This window comes from Phascolarctos cinereus, unplaced genomic scaffold, assembly GCF_003287225.1.
Source record: "Phascolarctos cinereus isolate Bilbo 61053 unplaced genomic scaffold, phaCin_HiC Scaffold_3;HRSCAF=262, whole genome shotgun sequence".
Taxonomy (NCBI): domain Eukaryota; kingdom Metazoa; phylum Chordata; class Mammalia; order Diprotodontia; family Phascolarctidae; genus Phascolarctos; species Phascolarctos cinereus.
The window spans coordinates 217850800-217872056 of NW_027555736.1; the positions used below are offsets into that span (position 1 = coordinate 217850800).

Consider the following 21257-nt stretch of genomic DNA (forward strand, 5'->3'; position numbering starts at 1 on the left):
CACACACTATATATATATATATATATATACAGCAGAGCTTATAATATTAACTACTATTTATATAGCACTTTTATGTTTACAACGTGTTTTCTATGCATTATGTAATCTGACAATCATAATGATTCTGTGAAGGAAAGTACAACAGTATTATGATCTCAATTTTAAAGATGAGAAAACTGAGGAATGGAGTGGCTAAATGTTCTATCAGAGGTAGAACTGGAATTCAGACATTCCTGACTCCATGTCTAATCCTCTGTCCACTGCACTGTGAAGGCAGCATAATGCAGTAAAAAGAGTACAGCTTCTGGAGTCAGATAACCTCAGTTCAAATCCTATTTCTGGCTTGATTACTGTTGTAATATTGGATAAGTCACCTGACTTTCCTGGCCATCTGTAAGATGAAGGGCTTAGATTAGATGTCCCCTGAGATCCCATTTAGCTTACAGTCTATGATCTTTTGACTTGGTTGCCTTGTTAATTCATTCCTCAACAGAGCAGACCCACATGACCTAAATATGAACATTAAGAGCTCCAATAAATCATTCAATCAATCACTTAGTGTCTGTTGTGAAAGATACAACACACATGTAAATAAAAGATACAATTTGACTTTTACCATAATTAAAACTGGTATAACCAGGCACTTTATGCCAGTGTTTTATTATAATAAAACTATCATCTTCATTAAAACTCACATTTGTGCAGCACTTTATGGTTACAAAGGGTCTTAAAATATATTATCTCATTATAGAATATGGTCCTTGATCAAAATCATTTTACAATCAGATTACAGCTCCTGACTATCTCTTCCTCAAATTGAAATTTAGGGGAACTTAGCAGGCAATGTATGATAGTGGAAAAAGCATTGGATTTGAAATCAGAGAATCCTGGATGGACCATATAAAACTTAATCGATAAATGTCATGTGTGTTCTGACTGCTACACTGACTGGCCATATCCCTGTCTCTCTCCTTCTCCTCAGGCCTCCTTCCTCCCTGAGACACAACAATATTGAAGAATATTACATAAACTTAGTTGATAAAGTGGCAGCAGGGTTTGAGAGGATTGACTCCATTTTTGAAAGTTCTACTGTGAGTAAAATGCTATCAAATAGCATCACATGCTACAGAGAAATCTTTTGTGAAAGGTAGAATCAATCAATGCAGCAAACTTCATTGTTGTCCTATTTTAAGAAATTGCCACAGCCACCCCAGCCTTCAGCAACTACCAGCCTGTTCAATCAGCAGCCATCAACATCAAGGCAAGACTCTCCAAAAGCAAAAAGATTGTAACTCGCAGAAGGCTAAGATTGTGGCTAGCATTTTTTAGCAATAAAGCATTTTTGATTAAGGTATATACAGTTTTAGACATAATGCTATTGGATACTTAATAGACTACAGTATAGTATAAACATAGCATTTTTTATGCACTGGGAAACCAAAAGATTCATGTGACTTGCTTTATTGTGATATTTGCTTTATTGTGGGGATCTGGAATCAAACCCACAATATATCTGAGCTGTGCTTGTAAATGGCCTCTATAGAGTTCTTCAGCTCTAGGATAATATAAATGAGATCAAGCAATCTCTTCTAAATCATGTTGTAGATAGAAAAATCAAAAACAAACAATCATTTGATCAAACAGCATTTATTGTCTGTTATATTCCAAGCTATATGCTAGGAGCTGAAAATACAGCAAAAATGAAACAGTCTTTGTCCTCTAAGGGCTTGTATTCTATTGGGAAAGTAACTTGTACATATCAAATCATATAAAAGATTATACAAAATATGGGACACACAGAAGCAGTAAGTTGGGAAGTATCAGGAAAGGACTGTTTTAGGAAGTGTCGCTAAAGTTGAGCTTTAAAAGAAAGCAATTCTTTTTTATATATATAAACTATTCATTAGTAGACAAGGCCAATGAAGTTTACTTCTTCTTGGACACACCCACAGTGAGACCCTGTGGCCTGTAGTCTTGGTGTGATGGCCTCGGGCTCAGATACCCCAGAAATGCCTAAGCCCACGATGTACCTGAATCTTCTTCAGTCGCTCCAGATCTTCATGCAGCTTATTATCCAGACCATTGGCCAGAACCTGGCTGTGTTTTCCATCCTTTAAGTCCTTCTGCCTGTTAAGGAACCAGTCTGGAATCTTGTATTGCCAGGGATTCTACATGATGGTGATCACACACTCTACTTCATCTTCAGTGAGCTCACCAGTCCTCTTGCTGAGGTCAATGCCTGCTTTCCTCAGTACTGCATGAACATATCTTTGACCCACACCTTTGATGGCTGTGATGGCAAAAGCTATTTTCTGCTGTCTATAAATGTTGGTGTTAAGCACTCTCAAAATGTGCTGTAACTTCTCAGGTATTACAAGAGACATGGCTGCAATAGCGGCATGGGGGCCTTCTCTAAGAAAGCAATTCTTTTAAGCAGTGGATATGAGCCAAGATTGTAGATGTCTTTCCTAACATTCGAATTCCAACCATACGCTCACAATTATAGAATCACAAGAGGCAGTATGATACAGTGAATAGAGAACAGGTCTTAGAGTCAGGTACACTTGAATTCAGGTCCTGTCTCTGACATATGCAAGCATGACAAGCCCCTTAACCTCTCACGGTTCCAGGGAAATATCGAGGCAGTTTAATATATTTGAAAATTTCCACTCTCATTAAATAACAGATCTAGTCAAAACAAATATCAGCCTCTCCCTCAAAAAGATATGATATAAAGCATAAAACAGAAAGTTATGGCCACATAATAACTTCATCTATGTTCTAATGCAGATTAAGGAAAGAGGAAGGAGAGCAACTGGGTGATTTAATTTTTAACAAAATATTATTTGACATTTAGCCTGGATGACTTCATCTACTTAATACTAATAGTCTTCTGGTGATACTTTATGGCTGAAAGATATAGAATATTAGTTTCCACTTGTGAGTCAACCAAAGGTAATGGAAAGGCATATAGTGCTCATAAGTAGTATGCAAGATATTTTTTAAAAAGAATTGCTCATAAATGGCATAAAAGTAGGTAGTTGATGTAGTGGATAGAGTACACAGCTTGGAGTCAGGAAAACATGAGCTTAGAAAAACCTCATACACTTATTGTGTGACCTTGGACAAGTAATTTTACCTCTGTTTCCCCAACTACAAAATGAATATAATAAATTAACACCTTACCTCTCAGGATTGTCGTGAGTGTCTAATGAGATAATGCTTTTAAAGTGCTTAGCACAACCCCCCCCCCATACACCCATAGAAATTCACTGGTGGTGGGGGTGGCTTTCCTGTTGGCTTGTTTCAGTTCCTTCAAAAAACAAAAGTTTTATTGATGCTCTTTTTGTTGACCTTAAAGTTCTTTCCTGATATGCGTACTCCTCCACCCCCTGGCCCCACCATTGACTCTTCCTTTGCAGAAACAACAAAATACTTATGCAAGACCAATACTATGTCTGATTATACATTAAGCATATATATTTTTAAAATGTATTAATACTCTTTCATTTCTCTGCTGACAGGAAGGAAATTTGTTTCATTGTCTATTCTCCTGGCCCAGGAATGTTCATTCCAATTATACAGCCCCTGCTCTCAACTACATTTTAGTATCACTCTCATTGTATTTTTATAATCACTGTGTATGTTGTTACCTTGATTCTTCTAATTTCACAATGATTCAATTCATACAAGTCAATCAATTAATCAACTGGCATTTATGAAGCACCTTCTAGATGCTGGTCACCTAGTGTTGTGAAGGCAAAAGCAAAGTTGCCCCTGCCCTTCTGTGAAATGTTCATGTACATCTTTTGTTACAATATAATAATACTCCATTACATTCACAAACCACATTTTGTTCAACCATTTCCAATCAATGGATATCCATTTTCTTTCCTTTTTCTTTTCCTTCTCTCTTTTTGGCATAAAAAGTGTTTCCAATCTCATTGTTATTAATATCTACCTTGTTCTACATGTACGGTGATATTCAGGTCATGTGAATTGCCTGATATGTTATAGTGATTATTGGCTCCAGTAAATGGAATGCACCTTACCATTTAAATGTCTTTAAATGTGTGTATATGTATATGTCTGTATATGTGTATACATACATATGTATTTATACATGTATGTATATGTGTGTGCACATGCATATGAGTAGCATGTGTGTTACACACACACGCATACAATTATTCTAAAAAGATATTTCAATTTATTTACAATGCCTCATCAGCAAAGATACAGGAAGTGATGTAATGGTAGAAGTACAAATTTTAGCAGTATCTCAATTTTTATGGTACCTAAAAGCATCTTATTATAATATATAAGTTTTTGGTTGATGATATTATCTGAGAGGAGGAAACCTGCCAAATATGAGTGTTAAGTAGGCTTTCCATTTCAGATTAAGACTTTTAAGGTATTCCACTGAGGGCTTACCATGGAAAGATCCTATCCTTTCCTTAATAATGAGTTACCTGCCATTGGGAAGGACAGTTTTTATTATTAGAATTGTAATTAGTGTAATATTAATACTATCTTCAAAGCATTGAAAAAATAAAGACATCTTACACTTCTGTAACACTTTACACTTCAGCTAAGCATATTCACGTACATTCTTCTCACTTAATCCTCACAGAAATGCCCTAACATAGAAAAGGGAGACATTGCTATTCCAACTTTCCCTACAAATAGGCTGAGACTCAGCAAAGTGATCCAAAGTCACACGGAGAGTACATTACAGACTGATACTCGCCACTTCTAGCTTCTGGTCTGGTATTCTTTCTACCCTAAGAAATAAAATATCTTGAGGCTTCAGCTTTCGTGAAACATTGCTTGTAATTTGAGGAACTGACCTGACCAAAAAGGTCTGTTATAAATTCTGTTTTTTGAAATTTGCTTGCAGTTGGCTTCAATTCTTTCCAATTTGCCAGCAGCATAGTATACTTGTGGAAAACAGGTTATCATACATCAAGACTGATTGATTGGGGTATTTATTGAGTTTATGAGAGATATGATTAGAGCTATTTCTGGGATTCCCACTAACTTCAAATAGCCCTTGGAAAATAAATAAATTCCTTGATGGATGTGCTTATAGACAGAGAAAGGAAAGCCACTCAGTGGTATCATTGCCTTAACATATCCCAGAGACCTGAGGCTCAGGAAAGGAGGCTAGTACATCATACACAGTTGAATAAATGGTTAGTGGTGGATGCCAATTACCTTCCCTATTGTATTTGTATTTAAAAAAAGAAATAGATTTATTTCCTATCAAAGATAACTCACAAAGAGATAATGGTTAAGACCAAGACAAAATATTAAAATCCTCTTATCCTTATATAAATCTAGTCAGTCAATGTTTCAAAAAGCACCTAAGTGTTTACCTTCTGCCAGGCACTATGCTAAATACTGGGCATACAAAGAAAAAGCAAAGCCCCAGGTCTTTAGCAATTCAGTTTAAGGTAAAGTAAATAGGTAAACAACTCTGTATAGGCAAGATATGCATTTCCCTCACCCCTTCATTAGTAATCATACCCCATAAAAATAAATAAATAAATGGACAGTAAAATTTTAAAAAATAGGTAGTCTTGAATAATAAAGAAAAAAGGATATATAATCTAAGACTGCTTCCTTTCAGCAAGCATTTATTGATCCCCTACTATGTACAAAACACTATGTGGCATGCCAAGACAAAAAAAAAATGTAACAGGAGCTTACATTCAACTCTGTACAGGTACCTACCCATAAAATAAGCACACAAAAAATATATACAAGTTAACTAGAAGTTAAAGAAGCACTGACAACTGGGAGACATACTCTTAACTAGGAATAGCTGGAAAAATCTGGAAGGGTTGTAAAGCACTGTTTCTTCTAGCATCTTAATGAACCCAAGACTTTGATCAAAACCTTCACTTCCTTTCCCATTCAATCCAAAACCTCCTATACTCATTTTAATGTTTGAGTGATTGTCTTCACCCTAAGATATACTATATTATTTTTTAGAGAAAATGCAGCTAACAGCAAACTATCATTTTCATTTTATCTTTTGTATTTACCGCTATTCCTAGACTCTTCTGACTCTTCTTCGTACTTGGGATATCCTGGAATTTGAAGAATAGCACCAAACTGGAAAGTGCTAGTTTCAAGTAAGCATCTCTCTTCTTATTTCTTTAATTGTAAATTCTTAAGATTATTTCATTGTCTATCAATATACTTTGGCCTAACTAAGCTTTTCAATATAATTTTATTATCTCTCTGTCTCTGTCTCTGTGTCTCTGTCTCTGTCTCTCTCTCTCCTGATGCTGAAGCATTACTTTTTCCACTTCCACTTTCCTTAGTGCCACAAGCCTCTCAGAACATGAGTTTATCAGTCCCTTTGTCCTAAAGTAGTATATGCTCTGAAAAAAAAAAAAACACATCTTTTGACTAAGAAAGTGAGTGCACTAAATTGCCCCACTCATCTTTTACAGAATTTGTTTTGAGTGATTTGAGGTTCCTGAAGTATTCTATTAACTTAGGGAAATTGCTTGTAATGGAATTTGTTGCATCCTCATCCTTATCCCACCCCCTAATTGTAGGCCCTTTCTTGGGCTTATGATGAACATTAAAGCAATACAAAGGACATCTAGAATCTTGGCCCACATCTACCTCTTAGAATACATGGTTTCCTTCAAATCTCAGGTCAAATGCATTTCTGATTCCCCTCTCCTCTCTCACTGCTAATATGTGCTCCAAATCTTGCATATATCTTTTATATATGCATATTACCTTCCCTGAATACAATGTAAACTCTTTAAGGAAACGGATTGTTTCATTTTGAGGGTAAGGCATAACATAATCTGTTCTAATTTATTAGTTCTCTGCCATTCTTTCTTCTCCAGCTGCTGTTACATTTAACATTTAATTTTGTATGTTTTGGTTAATTTCTATGTACTTTTTTTAGCTCATTGTGGCCAGGTAATTTTTTTGTTGTTCTGAGCCTCTATTTGGACATATTGTGGAGTTACCTTCTTGTTATGGGTTTATCTCTTTCATTTCTCCAAGTATGAGGTATTCATCATTGACTTTTGGTATTTTCTTCTCTTTGCTCATAGCTCCAGTTTCAGTGTTGGTATTAACTTTGTGTTTGTTTAAGGCTATTCCCTTTCACATTCTTGAGTGGTGTAGGCACCCTGTACTTGGTACTAGATGATGGCTTCTGCAGAAATCACAAATTTGGACATAATCTCAATCGAAGACCTGAGATTTTAATCTTGGCTTCTGACTCTTGTGTGGTCACAAAACACATATTTGTCTCTTTTGCTGTAAGCCTGATAGAGAGTGACCCAATTGCCTTCAGGCAAAGATATGGCAGGTAAAATTTTGCATTCTCCCCTCATTTGCTTTATGTTATCACCATTTATGTCTAAATCATATATAAATTTTGGGCTTATATCAGTATATAGTTTGAGATGTTTATACCTAGTTTCTGCCAAACCCCTTTCCAGTTTTCCCAGCAACTTTTATTAAATAGTATGTTCTTGTCTCAAAAGCTGGAATCTTTGGCTTTATCAAATGCTAGATTACTGCAGCCATTTACTGCTGTGGCTTGTGCATCTAATCTGTTGCACCAATTGACCGCTCTGTTTCTTAGCCAGTACCAAATAGTTTTGATGTATTTTGATTCTGATTATTTCCTCCCTTAACTCACCTTCCCATTTATTTGCTTTGCTCCCTTCTCATTTTCTTCTACCTTTCCCTTCCTACTTCTCTGTAGTATAAGATAAATCTCTATAACAAATTAAGTGTGCATGTTATTCCCTATTTTCAGCCAATTTTGATTAAAGTAAGGTTAAAGCTTTGCCAACACCTCCCTATTTCCCCACCACTGTAAAAGCTCTTCCTTTCCTATCTTTTATGTGAGCCAATTTCCCCATTCTTGCTTTCTCATATCCCTGTCCCCAGTGCATCCCTATTTCTTACCCCTTAATTTTATTCTTTTTAAATCATCCCATCATATCAACTCACACCCATGCCCTCTCTCTCTGTTTACTTCTTCTAACTGCCCTCATAATCATAAAATTCTTGGAAATTGCAAGTGTCATTTTCCCCTATGTGAATATAAACAGCTTAACCTCATGAATCCCTCATGATTTCTCTTTCATTTTTTTTACCTTTTTTCTGCTTCTCTTAAGTCTTGGATTTAAAAGTCACATTTTCTATTCAGCTCCAGTCTTTCATCAGGAATGCTTGATGAGTCTTCATTTTTGGTAAATGTCCATTTTCCCCCCTGAAGGATTCTACTCAGTTTTGCTGAATAGGTTATTGTTGGTTGCAATCCAAGCTTCTTTGCCTTCCAGAATATTATATTCTAAGTCCTTTGATGTTTTAAAATGGTATCTGCTAAATCTTGTGGATCCTGAGTGTAATTCCATTGTATTTGAATTGTTTCTTTCTGCACACTTACAATATTTTCTCCTTGACCTGGGAGCATGGAAATTTGGCTATAATATTCCTAGGAATTTTCATTTTGCAATCTCTTTCAGAAGATGATCAATGGAGTCTTTCAATTTCTATTTTACCCTCTGATTTTAGGATATCAAAGCAATTTTCCTTGCTAATTTATTAAAACATAATGTCTAGGCTCTTTTTTCACATGGCCTTCAGATAGTTTAATAATTTTCAAATTGTCTCTGCCTGATATATTTTCCAGATGATTTTTTTTCTCCACTGAGATATTTCATATTTTCCTCTTTTTTTTTTTTTTTAGCTAGGCAATGGGGTTAAGTGGTTTGCCCAGGGTCACACAGCTAGTAAGTGTTATGTGTCTGAGGCCAAATTTGAACTCAGGTCCTCCTGACTTCAGGGCCAGTGCTCTATCCACTGCGCCACCTAGCTGCCCCCATATTTTCCTCTTTTTAAAATTAGTCTTTCGACTTTGTTTTATAGTTTCTTGATGTCTCATCAGATTATTTGTATTTGCTTGCCCAATTCTCACTTTTTTAAGAAATTATTTTCTTTAGGTGACTTTTCTGCCTCTTTTTTCATTTGGCCAATTTTGCTTTTTAAGTAGTTTTCTTCAGTGGATTTCTGTGCTTCTTTTGTCATTAGGCCAATTCTGCTTCTTAAGTTGTGTTTTCTTTGACATTTTTGTCCCACATTTACCAAGCTGTTGACTCTCTTTTCATAATTTTCTTGCATCATTCTCATTTCTTTCATATTTTTTTCTTCTAAGTCTCTTATTCGATTTTTAAAATATTGAGCACTCCTAGGAATTCTTCTTGAGCTCGTGTCCAATTCTTATTTTTTCTTAGAGGCCTTGCTTATAGTTGTTTTAACATCATTTCCTTCTGAGTTTGTTTCTTGATCTTCCTCATGTCTAAGTGATTGTCATGGTAAGCTTTTTGGTCAGTTCTTTTGTTGTTGTTGTTTGCTCATTTTTTTTTCCTTGCCGCAAACACACTTCTCCACTTGAAACTGTGAACAAGTTCCTTGCTCCCCTGGGTCACAAGCGATCTTGTTCCTTTTGACCTACAACTGTGACTTAAGCCCATGTTCTCCTATGGCCACAAATGCCAGTCGTCCTTTTTGTCTTAGAACTGAGATTAGAGTCCCTGCTCACTTGCCAGGTACCATAAGCATTCTTCTATGTTCAGGAATTGTGACCAGGGCCCTGACTTCCCTGTGGCCTAGAACTGTGAATGGGCAATGCAACAGGGTCTTGAACTCACTACCAGCCAAGGGTCCCCTATAATCTCTTTTTGATCAGTTGTCCAACCCCCTTAATGTCTGTGGGCTGAGAGTTCCTGAAGCTTCTGCTGCTTCTGCTGTTGCTTCAGACACCTCCAAATTCTACTGCTTGCATTGCCACAGTAGGCCTGCACTGCCCTCTAGGCCGTACCACCACCCTGGTGAGACAGATCTTCCTTGCTGAGCTTCTAAATTGTCTTGTGCTAGAAAATTGATTCACGTTGGCCTTTTGTTGACTCTGCTGCTCCAGAATTTGATTTTTCACTTTATTTTAAAGTCGTTTGGAGGATAATTTGGGAAGGTTCAGGTGAGTTCCTGCCTTTACTCCACCCATCTTTTGTTTTTCCGTTGTAAACATTTCTGGATACATATTACCTCCACCAACTTTCAATGCGCCTTCACTAGTAACAAAGGAAATTATTTTGAGGCCATCTAACATAGCCACTCTGTCTAAAAGTAAATTCATATTCCCTACCTGTAATCACTGACTTCCCTAATGAAAGAATGAGAGTGCATTTCCTAATTTTTTAAGTCAATCTATTTGGTGGTTCATTTGCTTTTTGGGGAAAAAAAATCCCCAGCCCTCATTTATTTTTTGTTGTGTTTTTCCCCTATTAGGTACATTTCTTACTCTTTGAAATGATGGAAGAAAACTAGGCTTTGACAAGACTACTCACTCAACAATCTTGGTAGCAGTCACCTCTTTGTGACTTTAAGCAAGTCATTTTATGTTACTAAGGCTCAGCTTCCTCATCTGTGAAATGAAAGTAGCCCTAGATCCCTTCCAGATCTAAGGGTCTATATCTTACCTCTCATAAAATAATCAGTTTCATATGCCAAGGGTTGTGTGGAAATAATATTATCATTTAGCTAACTCTTCTTGAAAGATGAAAAATCTTTATATATGATCCATATGCCTACCTCACTGACCCTCTATAAAAATATGGCAAAGTTTTCAGTATTATATATTTAGTTGTTTCAGGGAATTATTTGAGCATTGCTATCCTCTCTGGTGAATGGGAGTTAGTTTCACACAGATCTCTCTCTCTCTTTCTGTCTGTCTGTTTGTCTGTCTGTCTGTCTGTCTGTCTCACACACATACACACACACACACACACACACACACGCACGCACACACACACAAAACCTACAATTAAATTACTTTGGTCTATAATCTCATCATAATCTCTTGAAATTGTCATAGGTCAGACCTGGTAATTAATGGCATGCGGAACTTAAAATATACCAGAATGCTGGCGAATATGTTGGTAATTTAAAATGAATAGTACTTGCCTAGTTTAAAACTATAGGTGCTGTCTTTCATGTAAGAAAAAAACTCTCCTATGTTTTGTCAGCTAAGTCATGACAAATTTTCAACTTCAAGAGTTGTTCCCTCAAAAATACACATACATACAAACAAACAACACACACACACATACATACACACACACATACCATCACTACTACTACCACCACACCACATATACTTATTTGGTGGAATTTTCATCTAATAGAAATTGATATTAAATGAAACATATATTTATTCATGAGGACATAGTAGAGGACCTAGAGTCAAGAAGAATTGGTTATAAAACCTTCTTTAGATACACACTAACTGTGTGAACTTGGTTAAACACTTAATTTCTCTGATAATCAGCTTTCTCATCTGTGAAATGGTGATGTATAGAGTAGATATTGTCTAAAGTTCTGGATGTGATCTCAGATCTTCCTGATTTCAGGTATAGGGTGCTATCTACTCTACAACCTAGCTGCTTCTAAAATCTACCAAATATGGCTATGATTCCATAAACAGAAAATGACTGAAGTATTAAATAATAAATGCTTATTAATAAAGATTAAAAGCTATAGGTTTTTTCTTTAGCCCCCCAAAAGAAATTGTGGATAATATACATTAAAAAGGTAATGAATGGGGGGGGGGTAGAATGTGATTTCCTTATTGTAGGTCCGATATGGAAACTATCCAATATTGCTGATATAAAATTTTTGTCTAGCCTGGAGATTTCTTTCAGTCCTTCAAAATTTAAGTGCCTTTTCTGTGGTCACTCGGTGTCAGTAGTAGGACATTAACTGGTGCCTTTTTGATTGATAGCCAGTCATTTCTCTGTATCTAAGGGAGATTATAAGAATGAAGGTATTAAACTACTTTCTACCTGTAGCAAGACCCCAGCTACACCATATATACATACATGTATCATATGTGCATAATATATTAAATGTTTTCACACACATGTATGTATATATGTACATGTGTATTGTGTGTGTGCGCGTGCATGTGTGAAAATGAGTTTAAATTTCCCCAGAGGGAACTGAACCCAGACAACTTAATACTAACTGAAAAGTTTATTAGACAGAACAATGCATCACTGAGGAATGATCATCATCACTGATAATCAATATTTGTTGAGTTCCCATAGAATTTTGGCTTTACACTTGAAAACTGTGGAATATTTATCTCTTGAGAGGTATATACACTTTATAAATAGGATAGGAATTCATTTCACCAGTCTGGGATGGTCTAGGTAGACCTCTCTCTGGGGTTCAGATAAGTAACCAGAGGAGTTCTTGTGCTTTCTTGCAGTTCGAAGTTCACAAATCCTTTTTCCAAGAGTGGTGGTATTAGACTCGGACATATTGGTTTCTTTCCAAAGGAGTAATTGCATTCCAGCAAACTTTCCAGTCACCTGCAATATGATTTTCTTTCAGCCCTCTGCTGAACTGTTGAATGGTGTGAATGAGTTTTTTTAAAAAAACACATCTTTTTTTTTGTTGTTGCTGAGTGTTGGGATCCCCATAGTTCTGCAATTTAAGTTCTTTTAGGGATTTGGAAAAGGTGACATGGAAAAAAAAAAATATATGCACTAATGAAAACAATTGTCATTTGAGACTGCTGCACCAAACACATATATTTCCTCCTGCTACCTTCTTACATTCCACTGAGGGACTTCTCGTGTCATTGCCATTTTCGTCTCTGGTCCATTAAATGTATACCTCCTAATGTAAATATCACATTACACTAAAACACATTACCACTTGTTGCTTGTTGTTTTAGGCTTGGTGGTGAGAGAGGAGAACATGGATCTTATTTCCAGGACAGATGTTTGAAGACCAAAAGTTATATGCGGTGTGAACCCAGCAAATAAGAAATTCAAGGAGCTTCAACTCTACTACTATCTCTACAGCCTTGGAAATTGATCTTTATTTCTTTACTCAGTAGTCTGTGTCACCTGGTGCTGAGAGCATGAGAAAGTAAAAATAACCATATAGCTCACTGTAGTAAAGGTTTCAATTGGTCAGTCAGATAATTAACATTTATTAATGTGTACTATGTGCCAGGCACTGTGCCAAGTGCTTTTCATTAATTTATTTATTTTTAGTTTCCAACATTCACTTCCATAATATTTTGAGTTCCAAATTTTCTCCCCATCTCATCTCTCCCCCAACCCCAAGACAGTGTGCATTCTGAATACCCTTTCCCCTAATCTGCCCTCCCTTCTATCTCCCCACCCTTTCTTTTATCCCCTTCCTCTTCTATTTTCCTGTAGGGCAGGATAGATTCCTATACCCTATTACCTGCATATCTTATTTCCCTGTTGCATGTGAAAACAATTTTTAACATTTGTTTTTAAAACTTTGGGTTCCAAATTCTCTCCCTTCCTCCCTCTCCACTTACTCTCATTGAGAAGGCAAGGAACTCAATACAGGTTATACATGTGTAGTCATGCAAAGCATTTCCATAGTAGTCATGTTGTGAAAAACTAAATATATTTCCCTTCATCCTATTTTGCCTCCCCCCCCATTCTATTCTCTCTTTTGACCCAGTCACTCCTCAAAAGTGTTTGCTTCTGATTCCCCCCCGCCTCCAATCTTCCCTCACTCTATCATCACTCCCACTGTCTTATCCCCTTCCCCCCATTTTCCTGTAGGGTAAGATAGATTTCCATACCCAATTGAGTATGTATGTTATTCCCTCCTTAAAACAAATCTGATGAGAATAAGATTCACCCATTCCCTCTCATCTTTACCTGTTTCCTCTCCACTGTAACAGCATTTTCTTGTCTGTTTTATGGGAGATAATTTATCCCATTATACCTCTCCCCTTCTCTTTCTCCAGTATAATCTTCTCTCATCCCTTACTTTTATTCTCCAGATGTCACCCCTTCATCTTCAGGTCACTCTGTGCCCTCTGTCTATCTATCTACATACTTTTCTCTTCCAACTACCTTAATACTGGCAAGGTCTCATGAGTTACAAATATCATCTTTCCATCTAGGATTGTAAACAGTTCAACTTTAACAAGTCTCTTAAAATTTCTCTTTCCTGTTTAATTTTTCATGCTTCTCTTGAGTCTTGTACCTGAAAGACAAATTTTCTATTCAGCTTTGGTCTTTTCATAAAGAATGCTTGAAAGTCCTCTATTCCACTGAATGTCTATTTTATTCCCCTGAAGGGTTATACTCAGTTTTGCTGGGTAGGTGATTCTTGGTCTTAATCCTATCTCTTTTGACCTCCAAAATATTATATTCCAAGCCCTCAGGTCCCTTAATGTAGAAGCTACTAAATCTTGCATTATCCTGATTGTTTTTCCACAATACTTGAATTGTTTCTTTCTGGCTGCTCACAATATTTTCTCCTTGATCTGGGAACTCTGGAATTTGGCTACAATATTCCTAGGAGTTTTCCTTTGGGGATCTCTTTCAGGAGGTCATTGGTAGATCCTTTCAATTTCTATATTACCCTCTGGTTCTAGAGTATCAGGGCAGTTTTCCTTGATGATTTCTTGAAAGATGATATCTAGGCTCTTTTTTTTGGTCATGGCTTTCAGATAGTCCAATAATTTTTAAATTCTCTTGCCTGGATCTATTTTCCAGGTCAGTTGTTTTTACAATTTGATATTTCACATTGTTTTCTATTTCTTCATTCTTTTGCATTTGTTTTACAATGTCTTGATTTCTCATAAAGTCACTAGCTTCCATTTGCTCCATTCTAATATTTAAGGAAGAATTTTCTTCAGTAAGGTTTTGGACTTCCTTTTTTCCATTTGGCCAGTTTTGCTTTTTAAGGCATTGTTCTCCTCATTGACTTTTCGGACCTCTTTGCCATTTGGGTTAGACTATTTTTTAAGGTGTTATTTTCTTCAGTATTTTTTGAGGTCTCCTTTGGCAAGTTGTTGACTTGTTTTTCATGATTTTTTTGCATGACTGTCATTTTTCTTTCCAGTTTTCCCTCTACTTTTCTTACTTGCTTCTCAAAATCCTCTTTGAGCTCTTCCAAGACCTGAGACTGATTCATATTTTTCTTGGAGGCTTTGGATGTAGGAGTTTTGACTTTGTTGTCTTCTTCTGGTTGTATGTTTTGATCTTCTTTGTCACCAAAGTAAGAATCTATGATTTGACTGCTTTTGTTTTTTTTTTTTTTGCACAGTTTGCTCAAGTTCCCAGCCAATTACTTGAGTTATAAACTCTTTGTTAAGGTAGAAGTCTGCTTCCAATGTAAAAAATGTACTGTTCCAAATTGAGGGGTTTTGTGCAGTTGTTTTCAGAGATACTTCTAGGGACCTGTAAATTTTCAATTCTGCCAAGGTGGTACAATCAAGGGTGAGGTGCTTTCTCTTTCCTGGCCTGTACTCTGGTCTGTGAGTGACCATAAGCACTCTTTTCTGCCTTGGAACTGTGAGGAGGATTTTCTCTTCACTACCACTATGAGTTCCACTACACAAGCGCTCCTCCTCAACCCCAGGACCAACACCCAGAACCGTGACCCTGATCCAAAAATGAGTAAAGCAAGAGAATCCTGCCTCACACCAGCAAAGATATCCCTACAATCTCCCTCTGATCAGCCACTCTATTCCCCCTCTGTCTATGGGCGGAAAGCTCCAGAAGTAGCTGCTGCCCTGGGGCTGCACTGGGACTGGGGCTAGGACTGAGCTTCTCTCTCACCACAGTCATAGCCCTTTCCCACTGACCTTCTAAGTAGTCTTTGGCATTTGTGGGTTGAGAAGTCTGGAAACCACCACAGCTCCCCTTGATTCATTCCCCTGAGGTCTGCTCCAGGTTCACTGAGGCTCTGTCTTTGCCTGCGCACCCATGCTGAACTACGCTCCTTTCCCAGTCTGGCACAATAGACCTTTCTAATCAACCATCTAGGTTGTCTTGGGCTGGAAATTTTTTCACTCTATCGTTTTGTGGATTCTGCTGCTCTAGAATTTGTTTAGAGGCATTTTTTACAAATATTTGGAGGGGTTTGGGGGAGAGCTCAAGCAAGTCACTGCTTTTACTCTGCCATCTTGGCTCCATCCCCCACTAAATGCTTTTCAATGATCTCATTTGATTCTCTCAACCACTCTGAGAAATAGGTGATATTATTATCCCCATTTTATACATAAAGAAACCAAAGAAAAAGAGGTTCAGTGACTTGCCCAGAGTCAGCCAGCTAGTAAGTTTCTGAAGCTGACTTTTAAATCAGTTCTTCCTGATTTCATGTGTAGTACTCTAACCAGTGTGTCATCTACCTGCTCCTAATATCACACATTAGATATTCATCAGGTATTAGAATATATAGTACTAGAAAGTAAGTACCTTTTCTTCAGAGTGAGACTTATGAAGATCCAAGTGCATTAAGCACAAGCAAGGATTGTCAAAACAATTATAAAGTGAGCAGTTAAGGTAGAATAAGGATTCCCAATTGAAGTGTGGAGTTCATTGCAGAACCAGCAAATGGCAAATTTAATGTTGGAGGTCTTCATATATGTAATTAATTGTAGTGGGATCATAAGCTTCAGAAGATGTAAGTAACCTTAATATCTAGTCCAACCTTTTCATTTCAGAAATAAGAAAATTGAGGACCATGGATGTGAAGTTATGTACTTCTGGAGGAACAGAATTATCAAAAACTCTTCTGAAAACTTTAGAAGCAAATCAACATAGATAAAATTCAAATTCTGCTTCTTATTATCTAGGAGACCTTTGTGAAGTCATCATGACACTGTGGGTCTCACTTTCTCAATATAAGCAGAGAATATTATACTGAGTGACTCCTAAGATCTATTCTAGAACTAAATGTCATGTTCCAGATAGGTAGAATTAATTTTTCATTTAAGAACATTTTTACAGTACATATTTTAGGACAAGGTAAATAATCATTAAATAAAATGGGCCATGACATTCTTGGAGAATGACAGTGTGAGAGTTTAGAGAGAATGAAGATATAGAACTTTGGACTTCCATTGACCATGACCATTTTTAATCATTGGAAATGTAAATTTCTAGACTGAAATTAGAAAAAAAAAAGTGTGTTGTTCTCAGTGCTTAGTATCATGCAATATGTCTTAAAGAAGTGCAAAGATTTTCCTTTAAAAAAAACCCTCCTACTACATTTAGAGAGTAGTAATAACAGGCAGACTGGCTGGCTTGTACTGTCTTTAAGTTGAACAGAAGATAATGCCTACATTTCTATTCCTTAAGTACTTACCTTTCAATGAATTTCTCAAGATAGTATTTTGTTACTCAACTAGTTTTCTTCTAAGAACCTCTACACATTTTAAAATCTAGAAAATATTAATAAAATGTGGTTTCTTTTTTCTGTTCATCATAGTTTAATCCCATATATTAAAGCTGATCTAAAATCTTAAAGAGTTAGTAGAACCATTTCCCATCCCTCTAATGCCTCCCCTGCAATGTCACTTTTCTCTCTTTCCATGAAATCCAATAAATTTATCCATCTCTATCACATCGTATCGTATCAAGAACAACTATTGAACAGTACTCATACCATAGCCATGTGATAAACTGACAAAAAAAAAAACAAGATTCTTTGATTCATGATCAGTCTTCTTGGAAAAGAATCCAGATCTTCTGATTTCAGGGTTCAAATTCTAGTTTTTAAATCTTACTGATCAAAAAGATCTGACTTTACTCTGATGGACTGTTTTCCAGGATAAGAAATCCAATGAAGAACTCAACTTATATGATACTCATTGCTGCCTTCTCTGTAACAATTGATTTCTTTGATCAACAGCCACAAATTGCATGACAGGAGATAACAATAACAAGTCAAAAATGCTGTAGATTTCCATAAAAAATTATGTGGTAATGAGGCCCATCTATTTCAGATCTCCAGGAGGTATCAGTGAATGGGAACTATATATCACATTAGTAGCATGACATAGTGCAGAATATGTTTAACTCAGAGTAAGGAAGACCTAAGGTCAATTCCTGCCTTTGATATCTGCCAGATGTGGGACCTAGGACAAGTCACTTATATTCTTTAAGTCTCAACTGTACTCTCTATAAAATACTGATAGTAAATGCATAGTAAATACATCTACCTTACATGATTATTAAGAGATCAAATGAATGATCTAAAATCATTTTAAGGAGGCAGAATAATAATAATAACTAACATTATATACAGCCTACACTGTGTCAGGCACTGTTAATTGCCTGAAATCTCATTTGATCCTCACAGCAATGCTGGGAAGTAGATGCTATTATTAGCCCTATTTTAAAGATGAGGAAACTGATGTAAACAGAGGTTAAGTGACTTGCCTAGACTCACACAGCTAGGAAATGTCTGAGGACAGATTTGAATTCAGATCTTCCTGAGTCAACACCCGGTGCTCTATAAACAATGCCACCCAGCTGCCCCAGAGTGGAGAGAGAGTGCCGAAATTAAGAATGAGAATATATTAGGCTTATATTTTGGCTCAGGGAGTAACTGTCTGACTATTAGTAAATCCCTTAACATGGGCTAAGACTTAATTTTCTCATCTGTAAAATCATTTTAATTAAATAATTCAGAGTCCCTTGTAAAATGAAATGGGATTAATTTATGTAAAGTACCTTTGAAACCTTAAAATATTATATAAATATCATTTATGATAGCTTATAAAAATCACTTTCTACAGGGCTTTTGGGTTTCCAAAATGCTTACACATGTGTTTGCATGTGTATATCATTTGATTCTCATTAATCTAGTAGATAAATCCTATTAATTCTTCAGAAGAGGAAACTGAGGCTGAAGTAGGTTGAACAACTTGACCAGGGTCACAGTATATAGGTAGGATTTGATTCAAAGTCCAGAAATCTATCTACTGTACCACGAACAGATGCTTAGTCATTGTGTGAACAAGCAACATTGTGCAGAAGCAGACTAATGAGTAGATGGTGCCCAAATTTCTTTATCATTCAAAAGGCATTCTTATACTACCTCGCCAAAATCCAAAGAAAAAAAAATGGGCTACATCTGCTCAAACCAAGAGAAGAAGACCATTTGGGTAGCCAACTAGATAATTTGAGCCTTTCCAAACATCAATTTGATGTTCATTATTTGGGTATTTCAAACAAAAAACGTTTTGGGGTCTTGAATTTCTTAAACAATTATCTCAATTTTCTACTTCTTTTTGTATGTGTAGCTCTGCATTAATAGTTCCTGTGTGTGTGTATGTATGTGTGTATGTATGTGTGTATGTATGTATGTGTATATATATATATATATATATATACACATATACACACACACATATATACATATATATGTATACACAGGCACATATACGCATACATACATACATATGTATATGTGTATTGTGCATGTATATGTATGTATGTGCATATATGTATATATATATACGCACACACACAAATATATATGTAGTTACTAGCTGGGCTACTTCTTTGTTCTGATTGAATTATAGTGGTAAATTTATACTACTCTAATGGTTTCAGTGTACAGTACTGCTAAAATGAACTTTGGAGGCCTACAAAAAGACATTCTACTTAATAAATATATGTCAATGTTTCATATATAATTGCTTCCATTGGGACACTAAATATATTCTATATGTAGGAAAGCAATAATAACTCATGAGAGATATTGAGTGTCTAAATAATATAAATATATCTCCCAAGTCAGGAAGAAAACTACAAGAATGTTCTTGGAATTATTTCATGTTTGGTTTTTTGTTTTATTTTGTTTTGTTTTTTTGTGAGTCTGACAGGCAAATGGACAATGAAAAGTTCTGTAACTTCTTATAAGGGCTTCCTTGAAATCTCCTGTCACTAATCCACAGAGAATCAGTATACACTGGTTGGCATTTGAATGCCCTCTTGCTGAAATTGTTTTCTGAACACAACTGCGGATCTAAACTTCCCAAACCAAACAAAAAGTATAAGAAATAAGAGAATAAGCATGTTCAGAGAGGCATAGTAGAGTAATGCATAGAGTGTTGGACCTAAAATCAAGAACACAGCCATTCAAAACCTGCCTCAGATATAGCTGCAGGATTTTAGGCAAGTAAATTTTCTCATTTGAAACTGGAGAGGCAACATGGATTAGTATTAAGAGCAACAGAACTGACGTCAAGAAGACAAATTTAAATCCTACCTCTGACACAAATTAGCTATGTGACTCTGGGAAAGTTATTTTATTTCTCAAGGCCAGAAACAACTAGAAGACTATAGTGTAGACCAATTGCTGGTCTTATGGCCTTTTGTCAATCCTTATCCTTCCTGATCTCTCTGCAGCCTTTGGCACTGCCAACCACCATCTCAATAGGGATATTTATTTCTCTCTTGATTTTCCTGACACCTTTCTTATTATTTGTTAATACATATTTATTAATTTATTTTAATATTTTTTAAAAATTGAGTTCCAAATGATCTCCTTTTCTGCCATCCCTCTCCCATTCACTGAGAAGGAAAGCAGTATGATGTCAACGACACATGTGAAATAATGCAAAACCTATACCTGTATTTAGCAATATTGTGAAAAAAAATGTAAGAAAACCATACTTCAATTTGTACTTGGAGTTCATCAGTTCCTTCTCTGAGATGAATAACACTTTTCACCACGAGTCCTTTGGAATTTTCTTGACTGACTGTATTGATCAGAGCAGCTAAGTCATTCACAGTCAGTCATCATTACAGTATTGCTGTTGCTATGTACAATGATCTTCTATTTCTGCTCACTTAACTTGGCATCAGTTCACACAGGTCTTCTCATGTTTTCTGAAACATCCCTCATTATTTCTTCTAGTACATAAGCATTCCATCACAATTATATGCCATATCCTGTTTAGGAATTCCCCAGTTGATGGGTGTCCCTTTGATTTCAAATTCTTTGCCACCACAACAAAAGATTGTATATCTGGGTCTTTTTCCTCTTTTTTTTTTGATTTTAAAAAAAAATTTATTTATTTGTTTTATCTTTTGGCTAGGCAATGGGGTTAAGTGACTTGCCCAGGGTCACATAGCTAGTAAGTGTCAAGTTCCTGAAGGCCAGATTTGAACTCAGCTCCTCCTGACTGCAGAGCTGTGCATATCCACTGTGCGACATAGTTGCTTCCCTTTTCCTCTTTCTATGCTCTTTTGGGGTCATAGATGTAGTAGCAGTAGTATTGCTGAGTCAAAGGGTATGCACAGTTTCTATAGCTTTTTGGGTATGGTTCCAAATTGTTCCCCAGAATGGTTGGATCAGTTCACAACTCCACCAACAATTCATTGGTGTATGTATTTTCC

The 21257-nt window shown here is 36.2% G+C and overlaps 1 pseudogene; it reads right to left on the reverse strand.

The window, feature by feature from the left end:
• Window positions 1-1926: 1926 nt before the first annotated feature.
• On the reverse strand, window positions 1927-2384 carry LOC110202198 (small ribosomal subunit protein uS13 pseudogene; annotated as a pseudogene).
• Between the last annotated feature and the right edge of the window lie 18873 nt (window positions 2385-21257).